Source organism: Mixophyes fleayi, chromosome 1, assembly GCF_038048845.1.
Source record: "Mixophyes fleayi isolate aMixFle1 chromosome 1, aMixFle1.hap1, whole genome shotgun sequence".
NCBI lineage: Eukaryota > Metazoa > Chordata > Amphibia > Anura > Limnodynastidae > Mixophyes > Mixophyes fleayi.
The window spans coordinates 269,438,598-269,453,134 of record NC_134402.1 but is presented as its reverse complement, the minus strand read 5'-3'; positions in this window follow the sequence as shown (position 1 = coordinate 269,453,134).

Below are 14,537 nucleotides of genomic sequence, written 5' to 3'. Positions count from 1 at the left end.
AAACAAAGAGAAGACATAGCTCTTAAACGTAGGATCAAGCACAGTCACCAAAATGTAGTGATCCGATTTCCAAATTTTGATAACTTTTGGATCCTGGAGAAGTGACTAAAGTACTTGATCTACAAGTCCATCATACTTAGCGCAATTGCTTTCTTTTATCTCCTCCTTTAGTTTCTCAAGCTGCTTTTCCAAAAGTCTAACTAAGGGTATCACATTACTCAAGCTAGCCATGTCTGAACTCACTTCACAGATGACTACTTCGAATAGTTTCAACACAGAAAGTATTCTCCACTGCGCTTAAGTAAAATACATCACCTCCTCCTGTCCAAATGTTGTGGCTTGTGGAGTAAGCGTGGATGGCTTTTCGCTGTTCCTCCATCCACAGAAGCATATACAGGGTGGAATTCCACCTTGTCACCACCTCTTTCTTCAGTTGGTGACAGTGCAAATTAAATTTCTGTTGTAGCTGCTGCTATCTCCTACATGCTGTTGCAGAATGCCGGAAATGTCCAGATATTTTACGGGCCACAGACAGCATCTCCTGCACGTCCCTGTCATTTTTTAAAAAGCTCTCCACCACCAAGTTTATTGTGTGAGCACAACAGGGAATGTTATGGAATTCATCCAGTTGTAATGCTCTCACAATATTGGTGGGTGACAGCTTTCATACTTGCTTCCTCTTGCAAAGGATTGTTTAACAGTCAATTGTTGTAAACTACTAGTAGTATTCTTCTTGGTCTGCTTCTGGGATGAAGATTCACCTCCAGTAACAGCAGCAGCAGCAGTAGCAGCAGTGGGACTAACGCTCAAGAATTCTTCTGAGAAATCCAGGATAGTGGAGGAGTCACATAGCCTTAGCAACTTGAATGCAGGACTAACTCTGATCGCTACTGAGGATGTTGATGAGGACGGTGTTGTGGGTGTAGATTGCAGGTGTCGGGATCTAGCTGAGAGAAGGGACCTAGCTGATTCTGGACTGCTTGTTGTTATTTTTTTAGCACAAGTTTCCAATTTTCCCAACAGCTTGCTATTAACTTGCTTAAAATGGAGTAACATGGATGAGGTTCCTAGATAGTTTAGGTCCCTACCTGTACTGACTGTGGTTTTACAAACACTACAAATGGCTAGACAACTGTTATCAGAATTTGGGTAAAAATATTTCCACACATAAGAGGTGGATTTTTTGATCTTATGCCCGGGCATGACAGTGGCCTTATTCTTATCACTGGCAAGAACTGCTTCCACTGGTGCAGGACTTACACAAACAACATCATCCTCATTAACATCCTCATTAGCAGCGTCCTCAGCTACACAAATATCCCCCTCATCCTGTTGCAATTAAAAATTGCCATCCTCAATTTGGGTATCACCGGCTACACTTGGGCTGTTCATGCACACATCTGCAGAAATGCTGAAAGGGACCTTATTTATGGGTACACTATAAGAAAGGTCAGGCTTATACTAGCACTCCTGGATAGACTTTCCTCAGGGATTTGTGTCATTTCTGAATCTGAACATAAATTTTCCTCTAATTCCTTATCGTTTTCTTCCAGCTCGGCTTTTACACCTAAAAGTATTTGGACACCACTTTTGGAGTCCGAATGACAAGGTCTTGCTTGGTCCTGACTGACCTTACAAGAAGATGCCTCAGTGACAGTTGCAGAACTAGCACGCACAGAGAACGGCGAAGGACTCATTCTTTCCTTGCCACTGCGTGTGTAGAATGGCATGTTGGCAATTTTTTTTTTTTTGCATATAACTTTGCCTGGATTTCAGGTCTCTTTTTCTTGACCTAGGTAAAAGGTGTTTTTTTATATTTTTGTTTCCCTGACTTAAAAACACTATGCACTTTAACATAGGCTTTAGCAGAGGACGTAGAGGGATTACTATCATCATGACCGGTGCCAGCAGCTGCTTGGTGCTCTTGGTCTTCTGTGTACTGCTGTGCATCCATTTTGATAACACAGTACAATGTGACTGCAGATTTAGAAGACCAAGGCTGCCAGCCGCATTATTTCTATTTTAGCAATGACAATTAGCAATGGAGCAATAGTGCTCTCCTCTTTGTGTGTTACCTATATAACACCGTACAATGTGACTGCAGATTTAGACCAAGACTGCCAGCCCTTTATTTGTATATCAGCAATGACAATTAACAATGGAGCAATGGACCTCTCCTCTTTGTGTGTTACCTATATAACACGGTACAAAGTGACTGCAAATTTAGAAGACCAAGACTGCCAGCTCTATTATTTGTATTTCAGCAATGACAAATGACTGTGTAATATAGGTAACTATGTTACCTATATAACACAGTTCAATGTGACTGCAGATTTAGACCAAAACTGCCATCCCTATTATTTCTATTTCAGCAATGACAATTAACAATGGAGCAATGGACCTCTTCTCTGTGTGTGTTATCTATATAACACAGTACAAAGTGACTGCAAATTTAGAAGACCAAGACTGCCAGCCCTATTATTTGTATTTCAGCAATGACAATTAGCAATTGAGGAATGGAGCTCTCCTCTTGACTGGTGCCAGCAGCTGCATGGTGCTCCTGGTCTTCTCTGTACTGCTGTGCATCCATTTTGATAACACAGTACAATGTGACTGCAGATTTGGAAGACCAAGACTGCCAGCCCTATTATTTCTATTTTAGCAATGACAATTAGCAATGGTGCTCTCCTCTTTGTGTGCTACCTATATAACACAGTTCAAAGTGACTGCAGATTTAGACCAAGACTGCCAGCCCTATTATTTGCAATGACAATTAGCAATGGAACAATGAAGCTCTCCCGAATGTCACTGGAGACTTTGAAGAACACTGCTACAGCTCCTCTTTCTTTTCTACAAATGATGCTGCCCAACTGCACTAGAGACTGTCAAGAATCATGCTACCCCTTCTGTGTCCCTCTGTGAAATGGCGCTGGATCGCCGTGGAGGGTGGTACTTATAGAATCCAAAACTCGTTAGATCCGACAAAGTAACTGACATTTTGCCTCGTTTTCAATTCCGAGGGCGTGCGAAAGTACAGTACTTGGATTTGCTAAGTTAGGGTGTGTTCGGTTCTCGGGGCACTGAGCCTGAGCGTCTCTGCTTTACACTCTTTACAGTGGAAATCCAGTGTGGTTTATGAGAGTTTGACTTAGGTTTGAGTTTTGTTGCAAAAGGAGATCACAGCATTTCAATAACTATTGTATCGTATTTCAGTGTATGCCAGTGGGAAGTCGAACATAATAGGGAACAAGACCTCTATAGACACTTGTATAAATGAATAAGTGCTTAAGGCTCATTAAGTTTTACTGTAAATGAGTTGTAAATTTAGAATATAGGTGATTATTGTGATTTCAGTAAAAAAAAAAAAATATTGATGTATACTGAATGAACCGGCTTGCTGATAACTTTGTAGTATATGTGTATTCACATAACTATTTAAGTATAGCGATTGAAGTTCATGTAGAAAAAAATATAGCTGTGAAAAACTTCAGGTAAGCAGGATGAACAATTGCAAGTCGAAAAATAATCCCGGGTCTGGACTGAAACTTGTGATGAGAGGGAATGGATTCAATTGAATACTTTTCATAGGAGGAGGGGAGATACATTGAAACACTGTAAACTGGTGGCCACCTGAGGGTAAAATCCTCCTCACCTCGATTTTTATGCTTTAGTGTTTAAGTACTTAACTACTGATTACTGACTTGCAACAGTTTGATTTATAACCAATCCTGATATTTTAACCGTGAAAGCATTATTTGGAGACCTATCCATGTACAAACTTTGATCTTTATTGGAATATCTGGCTGAGACACTGATTATTAATTCAGGATTACCGGGACTAGAATCACCTAGTACCTGACTAGGCTTTCATGTTTAGCATAAGGATTAAATTGTGCTATCGTTCCCAGTGTTACTGCGAGAAAGCCACTGTTGTTAGGATGCCCATTTTGCTTATAAATGTTATTAATAAATCATGTTATTTTACGGAGTGGGTTTGTTAGTTATTTCTATGCTATAATTAAATACAGATATTAATTATGTTTTATTAATTAATTTTAAAGTCTATTAATAATGTTCTGCACTGTTTTTCATGTAAGCACTACACCGCAGCAGAAAGCAGCACACCCCTATTTAATTGTTAGAATTAATGTTTCTAAACTTAGCGCCTGACTTTTTTGTTTTAGTTGTTAATTATTAACCCATATGTCATTTTTCAAAGAGAAAACATGATTTGACTCTCATAGAAAGGGACTTCTGTCCATAAATATAACTCTACAATCCTTTGGTACAAGCAGGACAGGTCCAACCATGATTGCTCTGTATAAATTATCACGGCACAAACCCATCGAAACTGCTTAATGACATTTCTTCTCACAGATCTATTAAGTTCTCTTTTTCTAAATAGGAAGCCAAGTGAGATAAATAAGAAAAAATATATATGTGAACCACAGTTACCGTTCTACTGACCCAGCCTGTTCAGGAAAATAAGAATTCTCATTAATTAAGCTTGATTATAATCGACCATCAGCAAGTGTAATACAATTGATTACTTGTGTCTCTCTAATTTAAGTGCTGTCTTCCGCACTCATTGTTATGACTCACTTTCCTCTTTTTGGAAACACTTTGTACAACTTTAGCCATTTAAGTACGTCTGATTTAAGGTGACCTCCAGGTGATAATGGAAACAAAAAGTCAATAACAAAATCTTCAGCGAGAAAAACACCAACATATACAGTACATTAATATAAACATGGATAATTTTATAAATTGTATCCTTTAAAATGCTCCATATTGTTGAATACATAGGTGAGTTCCTCAGCTTTCATTAGAAAGGAACACAAGTGGGATCAGAGTTAAGTTTACATTGGCATTGTTGTCTCAGTACTAAAGGATATCATTCTCTATCACACAATTAACACAGCAATTCAGGACACCAAACTGATTATTTTAACTATGCAGATGAGACAAAAGCAGGAGATATCAGAAGTAAACTGCTCCTGTCATCTACAGATGGTACAGGCAGACATATTGTGGGCTGAACCAATATACACACGAATACCGTCTATCAATTCACTAGGAATCAGTATTTTGAGAATATGTATTCCTGAATTGACTCTTTGTTATCACTGGTTCCTACTGGATTTATAGGCTTTAATTTCATAATGTTCAGCACATAAAACGGCTCACTCCATTTAGTGTATGTAGCAGGTGCGCTTTTGGTAAAGTGGAAGGGAGGGCAGGAAGCTTTAAGCCCAGTACAATTCACAATGTATATTTAGTTGGTAGCTGGATAAGTTTAAAAATGTTTTAGGCATTGTTTAAAAAAGTTATTTTTCAATAAGACACTTTCCTTTTTAGCATTTATTATTTCCCTCCTATGCTCAGAGGCTGTGATCCATGATACTGTATGTAACGCTTCCTGTGGTGGAAGAGTGTGTAACACTGATAGTGATGCCCGATTTAAGTAGATCAGGGGGTAAATATATCAAGTTGAGCGTTTTCTGTCAGGTTTGAAAAAACAATCAGATTCTAGCTATCATTTATTTAGTACATTCTACAAAATGACAGCTAGAATCTGATTGGTTGCTATAGGCAACATCGCCAATTTTCAAAGCCACCAGAAAACTCTCAGCTTGATACATTCATCCCCAGGAGTGCCAGAGAGTCTTCTCTAGCTCATTTGACAATTCCAAGTACGTCAAGTTCAGTAATGAACAGAGTCAGAAGCAAAAATTTTGAGTTCAGAGTGAAGTGCCAAAAGTGCCAAAAAGATAAGATAGCTCATGTGAGGTTCCATATCCAAGACAGAGATGCAGATAGATAAGTCAAGTTTTATGAGAGAGCAGATGACAACTTGTAGAAGATAATTTAGCATACAGCTGATTCCAACAAGTGGAAGAATCACTATCTGAGAATCAGAGATGAGCGGGCTCGGATCTCCGCTATCCGAACAGCCCCGAACAGTGCCGATCCGAGCACTGTTCGGGTATTCCCGGCGCTTAGCAAAACTGAAAACGAGGCTATGACTCATAATCCCGCCGTCGGATCTCGCGATACTCGGATCCTTTAAATTCCCTGCTTGCCACCGCCATCTTCACTCGGGCATTGATCAGGGAAGCGGGAGGTTGTGTTTTCTTAGTGGTGTCCTGGTTAGTGCAGTGGTGCTGTGTCCTGTGCTCTGTCCTGCTAAGTCCATTGGTACTGCTATATATCAATGTTCACTGTCCCTTTAGTCTAAAAAAATTAGTACTGCAATCTAACAACGTTCACTGTTCCTGCAGTATAAAAAAATTAGTACTGCAATATATAAGTACGTTCACTGTTCCTGCAGTATGAAGGAATTTGTACTGCAATATATAACAACGTTCACTGTTCCTGCAGTAGAAAAAAATTAGTACTGCAATATATAACTACGTTCACTGTTCCTGCAGTATAAAAGAATTAGTACTGCAATATATAACTATGTTCACTGTTCCTGCAGTATAAAGGAATTTGTACTGCAATATATAACTACGTTCACTGTTCCTGCAGTCTAAAAAAATTGGTACTGCAATATATAACTACGTTCACTGTTCCTGCAGTATAAAAAAATTAGTACTGCAATCTAACAACGTTCACTGTTCCTGCAGTCTAAAAAAATTAGTACTGCAATATATAACTACGTTCACTGTTCCTGCAGTATAAAATAATTAGTACTGCAATATATAACTACGTTCACTGTTCCTGCAGTATAAAAGAATTAGTACAGCAATATATAACTACGTTCACTGTTCCTGCAGCCTAAAAAAATGAGTACTGCAATCTAACTACGTTCACTGTTCCTGCAGTATAAAAAATTTTTTTTGCCATTATGTGCTCTTTGGGGCCTAGTTTTTCAAACTGCCATCCTGTCTGCCACTGCAGTGCCACTCCTAGATGGGCTACGTGTTGCTTAGCTTAGTCATCCAGCTACCTCGGTGCAACCTTTTGGCCTAAAAACAATATTGTGAGGTGTGAGGTGTTCTGAATAGACTGGAAATTAGTGGAAATGAATGTTATTGAGGTTAATAATAGCGTAGGAGTGAAACAAATCCAGAAATCAGGATTTTAGCACTTTTTATGCTTTTTAAAAAAAAAATCAGAACCCAAAACCCAAAATCAGAACCAAAACCTTGAGTAGGGTGTTTTGGCAAAACCCATTCGAACCCAAAACCCAAGTTAATCAGAACCCAAAACCCAAAACCCAAAACCCGAAAAGTGGCCGGTGCACACCCCTACTGAGAATGTGGGTGTATGTTAGGTTGGAACACCATGTAGTGACTGGACAAAACATAAGTATCCTTTTTTGAAGACTTTATTTCTTTGTGAGACACGTGATAACAAGGCATATGTAGCAGAGCAGAGGGGTATATTTATAAAGTGCCAATGTCTAGCGGGTTTAAAAAGTGGAGATGTTGCCTATAACAACCAATTAGATTCTAGTTATCATTTATTTAGTACATTCTACAAAATGATAGCTAGAATCTGATTGGTTGCTATAGGCCACATCTCCACTTTTCAAACCCACCAGAATCTCGCAGCTTGATAAATTTATCCCTGAAATAACAAGCTGGTGTATTCTCCTCCTATCCTCCTTTCTGATTTGAAACTAGTATTGCCTTGTAAATTTGTACAGTTTCAAAATTATTAAACCTTATTCAGAATGCAAATTCAGCCACCTGAAGTATGACATACAGTGTACATGACACATAGCTTCTTAGCATAAAAAGCATATTTGTTAATATAACTCAATTAATTTTCTTCATATATGTTTCAATAGATGTCATAGGGTGTGTGTCTATAAATAAGAACGACTTTTAGCTGTACTTTGCAATAGACCATCTGTTCACTTACACCACTATTCACTTGAGCTTAGTTGAAAATTCTGTCCACTCAGCCAACATCATTTGTGGTCAGAAAATGTGCAATGTTATGTGTTACAAATTATACAAAGAAATACATTTTAATTGAAAAGTAAGACATATTATCATATTGCCATTTCAGAAATTGATTATTATCTATCATGTTTATGTGACCTGTAAGTGTAAATAAATATGGACATGCGCCTTTTTTATTCAAGACCAGGGCTGGTGCTAGAGTCCTTGGCGCCCTAGGCACACTTTCACAATCCGCGCCCCACCCCCCCGCCCCCAAGGCACACTTTCACAATCCACGCCCCCCCCTCAGGCACACTTTCACTATCCACGCCCCACCCCCCTCAGGCACACTTTCACAATCTGCGCCCAACCCCCCGCCCCCAAGGAACACTTTCACAATCCACGCCCCACCACCCTCAGGCACACTTTCACAATCCGCGCCCACCTCCCCGCCCCCAAGGCACACTTTCACAATCCGCGCCCCACCCCCCCCCCCCAAGGCACACTTTCACAATCCGCGCCCCACCCCCCGGCCCCCAAGGCACACTTTCACAATCCACGCCTCCCCCCCCCTCAGGCACACTTTCACAATCCACGCGCCACCACCCTCAGGCACACTTTTACAATCTGCGCCCACCCCCCCCCCGCCCCCAAGGCACACTTTCACAATCCGCGCCCCCCCAAGGCACACTTTCTCAATCCGCGCACCCCCCCAAGGCACACTGTCACAATCCACGCCCCCCCCCCCCTCAGGCACACTTTCACAATCCACGCCCCACCCCCCTCAGGCACACTTTCACAATCCACGCCCCACCCCCCTCAGGCACACTTTCACAATCCGCGCCCCGCTCCTCACGTCTATCCTTACCTTTACTTGCCTCCATAAAGCTGCTCCTCTCTGCTCCGTCTCCTCCCCTCCACTCACTGACACTGTCGGGCCGTGATGATGATGATATCACGCCCGACAGTCAGTGAGTGGAGTGGAGGAAACGGAGCAGAGAGGCAGCGGTGGTGATCCATAGCCCCTTTCCCCTCCCTGTGGATTTATCGGAAGCTGTGCGGCGGCCATGGAAGGTATGGTCAGCGGTCGCCGCACAGTTTTAAAGTAATTTTAATTCTGTGGCGCCCTCCAGAGCCCGGCACCCTAGACAACTGCCTAACCTTGCCTAATGGGAGCGCCGGGCCTGTTCAAGACGATGACTTGATGGCACATACCTTCATTAGTTATATCTGTATTTCTTGTATCACACTTGTGTTTCATTGTTTGTCACACCTGACTCATATACGCTTCTACAGGTGGGCGTTTCACCTAAGGACATCTCTAGGTAGGTGTCGGAGTAGATACGCTACCTATCACACATCCATGCAAATGGGTCTACATGTACTGTTTTTAATTGGTGCATCTCATATACTACACCTGCAATAAAAAAAGTCTTGCTGCCAACTGTAACCTGAAATCTCAGGTGTACTGTGTTGGAAAAAGAAGGGAAACATTTCTTAGAACTTTTAAACATTTGACTTTTTCAAGGAAAGGAAAAGCAATTAGAAAAAACACAACATTTAAAAAATAAATAAAGTGCTATGCAAAATAACCATTTCCTGTTTGTGTGATTCATAACTTAGTTTTGCCGTTCAGCATACTCATTTGCTTAAATTATAATGCACGTTATCTGTATAGCACAAAGGAGCAATTTACTGTCACGTATTCTGCAATCATAATGTATTCCTGAACTACTAAGCACTGCTGTATACGGCACAGTTTTGCTTTTTATGAATGAGGCTGGTGTCCCGGATTTAGTGTGTTACCTTAGCTGTGCTGATTTTTCTTAGGTTTCCCGTTAGCACGATGACATCAGTGTTCCTGCTCCTTGACTGCGTCTTAACCCCAGGGACTGCTATTTGTTAGTGCTAAATCTAATTGCTTCAGATTGTCAGCATGCACATTTGGACTTAGTTCAAGCTTTCATTATTTATAGAGAGGAGCTGTGGTATTGATTTTGGATGGCCAGCGGAATGCTGGGGATATTAATAAGGAGCAGGGAGAACGCTGCACATAAACTTTTATGATGTGATGTCAAACTGGATTGTACAGACATAAATGAGAGAAAGAGGACAATGCGTTCCGCAGCATCCAACAGAACATTCCAGTCACTATATATCAAAATACTAAAGAGTGCTTCTACATGAATCTTACCAACCTTTTAATCAGATGATTTAAAGCAGATAAGTACAGGTTCCCCCAAGTAAGTTGTTTTTACTGATGAATATGTTTTACCAGAAAAGATTCACTGAGATATTTCCAGAAATACACCAAAAGATATGAACTCATTTTCAAGCATGTCAAAGTGCTTCCGTGAATGATAACAATATAATTTGGTAAATGTTTGGAATCCTAATGCATTTTTAGCATCTGTACTTGATTGCATACGGGGCTATTTAAAGCCATTTACCTGTGCTCAGACTTTTACAGAGAAAGCAAGAGAAGAAAACACCTTGTAACAGCCCAGTTTTTATGATAAGGAGGGGTGCACTTGCCCAAATTTTTGTTTCTCGATTTGCTTTTCCATGGAATGGCTTTCCACCCTACATTGCTGATTTAGCAAATTGCGGAATTGCTATGAATAGAAATAGGACGAATACCATCAGTTTATTCTGCTGTGTGTGTGGTGTGGTTGTGAATCCTGCAGACTCCCAATGCTTCTTAATGTGTACAAGTCCTCTTACTTGGGGAACAAGGGCATTGCAAGGTGCAGGCCTACATCAGGTCTTTGGAAACACCCCAATAAAATCTATGCCTAGTTTTACTTGTAAGCACTGGAGATGCCTCAGAAAATGTGCTCAGTTGAACCAGTAAAACATTACATCAAAGCCCAATCTACTACTAATTTAGCATCACTCTTTCAAACATTGGATGAATCAATTTTCTGCTTAAAATATTGCTTAATATTACTTCATTTCTATGTAAAATTATTCATGAGAGTAGGCGACCTGCAAATTGATGTTGCAGAAATGTAACTGAAGTATAAGTATAGGGATTAGAACAATCAGGAAAACACCCCTGTAAATAGCTATTAATGGCTGCTATTCTACACATACTATTCCAAAACACATTTGCTCTAATGAACAGAGTTATTTAAGTCAGATATATTTCAACTTTGGAGACTGGACTGATCTAATTTCTGACAGATATGTCTACCTTTAAGTACGGTAGTTTCATAGCTGCCAGTTATACAGTATTTTCTACTTGTTACAGTATTACTATATGATAAGATTCTGGTAGAATCAAAAGACATTTATCAATTTTAATTAGTGATAAACAACTACAAGTTATCTTGGAAATTCAGGTTTGTCAGTAGGAAAGCTCCCAATTTAGGACTACTGTCACTCAACCATTATATAGATCCCAACAGTAACACATTACATATGTCCCGACAGTAAGACACCTTTGTTAAATTTTAAATTCCAGTGGGATGTTGGTCACTAGGGGCTTGATTTACTAAGCTGCGGGTTTGAAAAAGTGGGGATGTTGCCTATAGCAACCAATCAGATTATAGTTGTCATTTTGTAGAAGGTACTAAATAAATGAAAGCTAGAATCTGATTGGTTGCTATAGGCAACATCCCCACTTTTTCAAACCCGCAGCTTAGTAAATCTAGCCCTAGGTCTCTTAAAATGTATTTGTGCTTTCGATGTATAAATAAATATGTAAAGGAACATATGGGGTAAATGTATCAATCTGCGGTTTTTGCAAGTCGCTGATAATCTTTGCAGAGCATATTTAAAACGGCAATGTCTTTAAAGGCATGTTTTGCCTTTATAGATATTGCTGTTTGAAATCTGCCCTGTAACGTCGCCAATTATCGGCGACTTGCAAAAATCGCAGATTGATACATTTACCCCATGGCCTTTTCTACTTGGCACTAGCTTAAAGCTTGCCCTACACTTTCCATTGATCTGTTTTATACCTCCATGTTGTATTTCGGTGGAGACGTGCGTTTCTAGGCATACAACTTGAAGTGCCCTGAGCAGATCAATTTTCCATGGAATGCTTTTCCACACTACATTGCTGATTTAGCAATTTGCGGAACTTCTAATCTATGAATATCGGTGCACCCATCCTGTACAAGACTGAGACATTTTGCAGTGTGTTTTGGAAATTCTCTCTATTATCATCTAGAAAGTGTATAATATTATGTTAACATATTTTTGTCTTAGTATTGTTTGCACTTGTTTATAACTCAGATAGGCTCGTGTAGAGTTGAACGCGGTTTGTGACCGAATATACACAACAATGCAGGCTGCATAAATTTTGCTCCTATGTGGTTATGTTGAGTTGCATATACCTTAAAATACATCAAGCTCAACACAGTGTGTTAGAATGCTGTTGTGCCACGATACATTTAAAACACATTAAGATACGCTTTAAGCATATCCCTGCAGTTAGCCATGCAAATCTAAGTAAGCAATAATTCTGTATTGACTACATGGTGACAGCAGATTTGTCCAGTGTTATAAGACAATTTGATGTTAATACATTTATATGTGGCTTCAGCTTTGCATATCTGACCACTTCAATCTGTTAGATTCAGAATATAAATAGTAGTAGTAGTAGTAGTAAATAGTAGTTGTGACTTAAAATAAAGAGAATGTAATGTCATGTTTAAGTTTGTATCCGGCAGGGGTGGTATAAGTTGCAATAGATATTATGGTGTGGAAATGTGTCTATGATTTCATATTGGGGAAAATGGAACCTAGGATATCGTAATCTATAAAGTTTTGGATCAGACAGTCTTATAGACTAGGGAAAAGAGTAGTATTCCATAAAAATCTTATTTGGGTTCCTAACGTGCATTATACTAATATAATATTAGTGGAGGATTCCAAGAATAAAGGGGTCAGTTGTTCAATTTATATCACCATGCTCGAATATATTTTTATTAGAAAAGTTTTCCTTTTTGCTTTAGAAAATTTGGATTATCATTTTTAAGTTTTTAAGTGAAAAAGACATAATAAAGGCAAAAAGTTCTTCTCCAGTGAGAACATTACAGCTAATAATTGACATTTTCCCAATTTATCCTTTGAGAAGAGAAGTCCTATGATGTGAACTATTAAAGGAAAATAATTGATATGTCAGACTCGATCGCTGTAGCTTCAAAACACAAAAACTATATAGTAAGATGCGAGGTGATCGCACACTTAAAACAAACAGACTTTATGAGAAAACTCAGATGCAGGAAAAAGGGAAAAATGAACAGAAAAAATGATCACCAAGACTAGCATGCATGGCTAGTCAAGCACAGGAGCGTCTCTGGGATACTCTCCCAACCGGGTACGGGTAATGCAATATTTACACATTGATAGGGTCATAAATTATATTAATGTAAATTAGTGTAAAATGTAACAAAAAAGGGGTAAAGACCAGAGGGCGCTATGAGTGATTTATACGATCAGTAAAAAAACACATCAAAAATGGACAAAAATGCAATGCTTATAGCTACTTTTGCAGATTTTAGATGATCTGCAGACAACACAGCCGGGTCCATACGGACGCAGTTCTTACCCTAGATATCTCTATGCTCCTGTTGGTGCCGTCCTTCCCGCTGTTCTTCTTATAATGTCCCGCTTGGTAAATCTGTGCTCCGTCCAAAGAATCCAAGTAGTGATAGCATCTTCTCAGCGTGAATGCGGAAGTGCTGTAGCGTCTTCACTACATGGTTCTGAGCTGGTGAAATATGTATCCAACACGTTTCGTTCAGCCTGTGAACTTTCTCAAGGATAACTTACTGTGTGCCAATGTGTGCATATATACAATGTGTGCATATATCCTCCGCTGATTCGTTGATTACTTTAAAGGAGCTCTGCTCCTGATTGTGTTTCAAACTCACAGTTCACTTTAGAATGTAAGCTAAATAAAGTTAAGAGGCTACTACACCTTTTAACTTTATTGACACTAACTAAAGCACTGAAAGTGCTAAACTTGTAGGTGTCCTTTAATCTTTTCCCCACACAACTGCCATGGTAACTGGAAAGGAGTGCTCCAGTGGCACTCACAGTGAGGTTTTCAGATTCCAGATTCAGATCCAGATTCAGATGTATTTCAGATTCAAATGCATTGGCTGGATTAAGAGGCAGGGATAACTTAATCCAACCTAGAAATGGTGGAGGAGTCAATAAATGACCTACAACAGGTAAAAAAAATCCTCTCCCAAAATCCAGATACTGGAATTAAAATGCCCAGTGCAACGGCTACTAGGTTTCAATTCATTTAAGACAGTGGCTATGATTTCACCACAACACCCTTTTTAATAGTTGATATGTTTGCCTTGGAGCTCCTGATGCAGATCTACATAGTAACATAGTAACATAGTTGATGAGGTTGAAAAAAGACACCAGTCCATCAAGTGCAACCTATTTTGGATCTCCTGCGATCCTGCACTTATATTGGAAATTAATCCACAGTAAGCAACTGCCAATCTGTTTCAATTGTGAAAATCCCCCCAGACCAAATATTACAGTCCTATTTTACCCTATATCCACTACTATCCTTCATTTTAATTAGCGGTCGTATCCCTGGATACCCTTTTCCGTTAAAAATTTGTCTAACCCTTTCTTAAACATATCTATTAAATCTGCCATCACAAC